Consider the following 6,000-nt stretch of genomic DNA (forward strand, 5'->3'; position numbering starts at 1 on the left):
CTAATTGCAGGCTTCTTGTAACATTATATAAATTGTTTTTCCTTGCATAGATGGGGTGGAAATTTTAGCTATTTCTTTCCATTTGTTAGGCCTTCCTACTACCCTCTTTGTCTTATATGTCATCAAAATTCATTTATTACTTTCTTCTCCTTATTTTGTATGGAACATAGATCACACCAGACAACTAAACCAGCAGCTGTACTATTGTTAGTAAACGAATATGAGTACTTCAGTATACTTGAAATTTGGTAGCAACAGTACAAAAGAAGTCTGTATCTTGATTTTTTGCTCACATACTTATTTTGAACAATTAGAACTAAGATCAAAACCAGGGAAGCCTATAAAAGTCATGGTCTGTTAAACAGGAGAGTCACTGACAGATACAGGGGCAAAATGTGAACAATATTTTTCTGTAATTAATAATCTGATCAGTTCTAATTACATTACAGCATTCCAAACATATGTGGATGATGGTTTAACTAGTAATTTGTCTTAATTTTGTTATTATTTGTTTTGTTCAAGTTTGCTGGTATCCATGTGGAATAACCTGGCAAAATTAAGTTATTTTCAGTCCTGTTATTACTGTTCTGTGTCTCTGTGGTGCACTGTAATCAACCATGTATGAGTTTATAGAATAAATTATATTTGTCATTCCCCTAGTGCTGTGTAGATAATCTTTATAGGATGAGCTAAGTTTTGGTGTCACTTTGTCTTTTATATGTTGCAGTTTGCTAGTATTAGCCTGCCCATCCACTGGGATCTTTTGCTAAATTATCTGTTTATCCAGGTCAGAACACTGGCTTCTGGCAGCAGCTGAGTTCAAGGAACTGCCTGCTAATTGCAAGTGTTTCAGAAACTTAAGTCTAATGATCATTAGATGATGAATACCAAAGAACTGGTGAAATAGCTTTGCTTGTATGGTGATAACGAGCTTCCTTTTATTCTGATCCTTAGTGTCTTTTTATATCTTTCTTCCTTCAAAGCTGATTCTTTCAATCTTTCCCTTGTCAGCTTCTTCTCCACTTCCTCTACTACACCATTTTGTCTCATCTTTCTTCTGTTTTCATTGTAACAGCTGTAATACTTAATATCTTCCTTTTTTTGTCTTTTGATTGTTTCTTTGGTTTCTCTTTTTATTTCTTTTCCCTTGAATTATCTTCTTCATCTGGCTTCAGTTTAGGCTTTTCAATTTTCCTTTTTTTTTTTTTTTCTTTTTTAATTAAGTCTCCCTTCCAGAGAACCTTCCAGTTCTTCTGAGCTTTTTCTTTTCTGAAGTGAATGACGAACTCTTCATGTTTGTTCTTGTCAGCCTGCAGTGAGGAAAGGACAGCAGCAGGTTCAGCCAGTTTGTCAGGCCAGGAAAGGTGAAGCAGAGGGATGTGTTTAGTTTACTCTTTCTTGTAGCTGCATTAAAAGTGAGGCTCATAGCTGAGGGGGTGATGTGAAAGGTGGAAAAGCAGAGGAAGTACAGCACATGGAAGATTTCTCTGTATCCAGGTGAGGAAGCACAGCTGCTTGGGTGCTGTGACTATGTATATTTACATGCCATGTTATCTGTCTCCACGTGCTTCTCTGATCAGGTGGAGGATTGACAGAACACTTCCTCTGCAAAAAGAAACCTCTGTTGGAAAGCAGTATTGTTGTAACAGACAGATTGTACTTCCTGGAGCAGTGTATGTGACTGACGCTTTCTTTTAACAGCAGTTTTCTAGGGAAATGTCCAAAAATTCTGTTTTTAGTGATAGTAACACAGGAACAGTAGAGATCAAGGGAAGAACAAAAGTCTTGCGGTCTGTTGCAAAAATACTTCTGTGGCCAAATAAAAACACTGGATGGCAAAGGACACACACAAGAGGATTGAATAAAAACTACATGAAACTTCTAGATGAGTTTATGGTCTACAAACACATGCTTAGTTTTTACCCAGTGAAAATATTTTCCTTCAGTTGTGTGAGAGCATGCATGAACAAACATCTGAGATTATACATTACTATTATTATTTCTTACAAGGGCAACACAATATACTGTTGTCTTTTCACTGCAAATGTAACTGTGTTATGTGAACTTGAGCTTGTAATATACACATAGCCCATATATAGGAAAATTCTACCTATGCTTGAAAGGTGTGTTTGCAGAAATACAAATACTGTGTCTATGTCTGTTGCAACCTTAAATATATATAGGAAAACACAGAAAAATGGATATTAAGGTTTTATTAAAACCTATTAGATAATGGTCTGTACAATGGAGTAATAGAGAAATGCTTTTGTCTGGAAGAGAAAGGGAGAACAGCCATGACAAAGTCACACCAAACAGTGACATTGCCAGTCTTTGGCAAATATAAATGGTGCTGGGCTTGGACTGCCATCTCTACATGGTAACTGAGCTTACTTAATCCCCGTTTACAGACTTCCTGTTAACCTCATTCTGGGCTATATTTATTTTATTGTTAGTTCTAATTTTTTTGAAAAGTTTTTTATGCCTTTGCAGTAATCAGGAGGTGAATAGATGCTTGGGCCACAAGAGAGACAGGACAAGCTCCAGCACCTTGTCCAGCACCAGACTCCAGTCTTTCATGTAGTGAGGGGCCGAAACCTGAACACAGTACTCAAGACGTGGCCTCACCAGTACTGAGTATAGGGCCCTGATCCCTTCCTTGGTCCTGCTTGAGCACACTGCTGGCTCATGTTCAGCTGGTTGTCAGTCAGCACCTCCAGGTCTTTCTCCTCTGGGCAGATTTCCAGCCACTCTTCCCCCAGCCTGTAGCATTGCATAGGGTTGTTTTGACTGAAGTGTAGGAGCCAGCACTTGGCCTTGTTGAATCTCATGCCATCAGCTTCAGTCCATCAATCCAGCCTGTCCAGGTTCCTCTGCAGACCCTTCCTACCATCAAGCAGATCAATACTGCCTTCCAACTTAGTGTTGTCTGTGAACTCACTGAGGGTGCACTCAATCACCTCTTCCAGCTCTGATAAAAATACTAAAGAGAACTGGCCCCAGTATTGAGCCCTGGGGAACACCACTTGTGACTGGCCACCAACTAGATTTAATTCCATTCACCAACACTCTTTCACAGAATCACAGAATGTCAGGGGCTGGAAGGGACCTTGAGAGATCATCTAGACCACCCCACCTGCCAAAGCAGGATCACCTATGCCAGGTCACACAAGAACTCATCTGGGTGGGTCTTGACTATCTCCAGAGGGCCCAGCCATTCATCCAGTTTTTAACTGAGCAAAGCATCCACCCATTCAAGCCATGATCAGCCAGTTTCTCTAGAAGGATGCTGTGGGAGACGGTGTGAAATGCTTTACTAAAGTCCTGGAAAATAACATCCACAGCCTTCCCCTCATCTACTAAGTAGGTCACCTTGTCATAGAAGGAGATCAGTTTCATCAAGAAGGACCTGCCCTTTATGAAGCCATGCTGACTGGGCCTGATCATCTGTGAGCTCCTCCACAGCCAAGCTCAGACTGACAGGTATGTAGTTTCCCAGATCTTCTTTCTGGACCTTCTTGTAGGTGGGCATCAAATGGAAACAAAAAGCTTTCTGTGACCTTCCTCAAACTTTGTAATACTAAGTCCCTATTCTGCTTACATCCTAATGTAACACTGTGATGTAACCATCACACCTAAGCAAGTGCAGAACTTGTAGCTTCCACTGCAATACTGTATCAGCTAATTTTGACTGCTTCTTTGTTATTTGTGTAATGGTTTTATTGGTGTGGTAACACTTCCAACCAAAAAAAAATTAATAAAATTTTTTAATGTCCTATTTGTTTTCATAGTAGCATATTCTCTCCTCCTAAATATTCTGATACACTTTCTTTTTTTAAAGACCCTCAGTCTTGATGCACCTATATTTTGCTAATCACATTAGTTGGGTTTTTATACTCAGTGTGCAAATCTCATTGAATTCATCAAGGCTAAGTACAAGGTCCTGAACATAGTTCAGGGCAATCCCAAGCACAAATACAGTCTGGAGAACTGACTGAGAGCAGGCCTGAGGAGGACTTGAGAGTGTTGGTTGATGAGAAGGTCAACCTGACCCAGCAATGTGCACTTGCAGCTCAGAAAGACAGCCATATCCTGGGCTGCATCAAAAGAAATATGACCAGCAGGTCAAGAGAGGTGATTCTCCCCCTCTGCTCTTGTGAGAAACTACTCAGAGTACTGTGTTCAATTATGGGACTATCAGCATAAGAAGGACATGGACATGCTCAGGCAGGTCCAGAGGAGATCCATGATGATGATCAGAGGGCTGCAGCACCTCTTGTATGAAGACAAGCTAAGAGAGTTGGGATTGTTCAGTCTGGACAAGAGAAGGCTCTGGGAAGACCTTATAGCAGCCTTCCAGTACTTAAGGGGGCCTACAAGAAAGCTGGCGAGGGATTTTCACAAGGGCATGTAGTGATAGGGCAAAGGGTAATGGCTTTAAACTGAAAGAGCGCAAGTTTAGATTAGATGTAAGGAAGTTCTTCACTATGAGAGTGGTGAGTTACTGGAACAGGTTGCTCAGAGACATGGTGGATATCCTGTCCCTGGAAGTGTTCAAGGCCAATTTGGATGGGGATTTGAGCAGCCTGGTATAGTGGAAGGTGCCCCTGCCCATGGCATGGGGTTGGAACTAGATGATCTTTAAGATCCTCTCTAACCCAAACCACTCTATGAAGGTGTGAAAATAACGTATTTGAAATAAAGATATAGTGTGTGACTACTGTGTGTGAGAATGAAGCTGGGTTTAATGTCCAGTTGCTTTATCTGCATTTGCAGACATAGCAGTTTTAGGTTCATCATTCACTAGAAAAAGCATTTCTTGTTTTTAAATTTTCCCTTCCCTTCCCTTCCCTTCCCTTCCCTTCCCTTCCCTTCCCTTCCCTTCCCTTCCCTTCCCTTCCCTTCCCTTCCCTTCCCTTCCCTTCCCTTCCCTTCTTTCCTTTCCATGTGTGCAGGATTAGCATGTACTTGAAGCCATATGTGCCTTTTGTGCCAGATTCTTCCTGAGGAGCAACATCATTCAGTCGGTGCAGGGCTGGCAGCTGGGAAATCAGAATTGAGTGCTTTGCCAGCTGGCTGATCAGCTGAGGAACAAAGACAATAGCTTATCTATGCTTGCTCTGGTCTGCTCCCAAGAGATTCTTGTCCTTCAGACTGGCATGACTCTTGGCTCACTGCCAATTTTCTCTTCACTGTACTGCTGATGTATGTACATTTTGCTCCTTTTTTTTTCTGTAGATATTTGTTATTTTCCCACATTTTTACTTTTATTTGTGATGATCATCTAAATCACCACTGCCTATTTTCAGCGTAGACTCACAGAATCATAGTCATTTAGTTTAGAACAGACCTCTAAGATCATTGAGTCCAGCCATTGACCTAACAACACCATGGCCATTAAACCATGTCCTGATGTGCCAAGTCTACACATTTTTTTAACACTTCCAGGGACAACGACCACACCACCCCCCTGACCAATCTATTCCAATACCTGACCATTCTCTCAGTAAACAAATTTCCAATCTAACCCTCCCCTGGTGAAGTTTGAAGCCATTTCCTCTTGTTCTATTGCTTGATACCAGGAAGAAGAGACTAACACCCACCTCACTACAACCTCCTTTTAGGTTGTTGTAGAGAGAAGTGAGGTTTCTCCTCAGGCTCCCCTTCTCCAAACTAAACAATCCCAATTCCTTCAGATGATTTTCATAAGACTAGTTCTCCAGGCCCTTCACCAACTTTATTGCTCTTCTCTGGACACGCTCCAGTACCTTAGTGTCTTTCTTATAATGAGGGGTCCAAATTGAACATAGTATTCAAGATGCAGCCTCATAGAAGAAGGTATCTGCCTGTCATGGATTGAGTTGAACCTGCTCTTGTTATTCACACCATGCCACAGTCATGCCAGCTTCAAAAATGAAAGTGCTGACTGGAGCAAAGTATTATGGGGCTTGAAGTTCAGGTTGCAACATGGAAGGCTTCCTGTTCTGGTTGCTGCTCCTAGGT

Source organism: Indicator indicator, chromosome 2 (assembly GCF_027791375.1).
Source record: "Indicator indicator isolate 239-I01 chromosome 2, UM_Iind_1.1, whole genome shotgun sequence".
NCBI classification, from domain to species: domain Eukaryota; kingdom Metazoa; phylum Chordata; class Aves; order Piciformes; family Indicatoridae; genus Indicator; species Indicator indicator.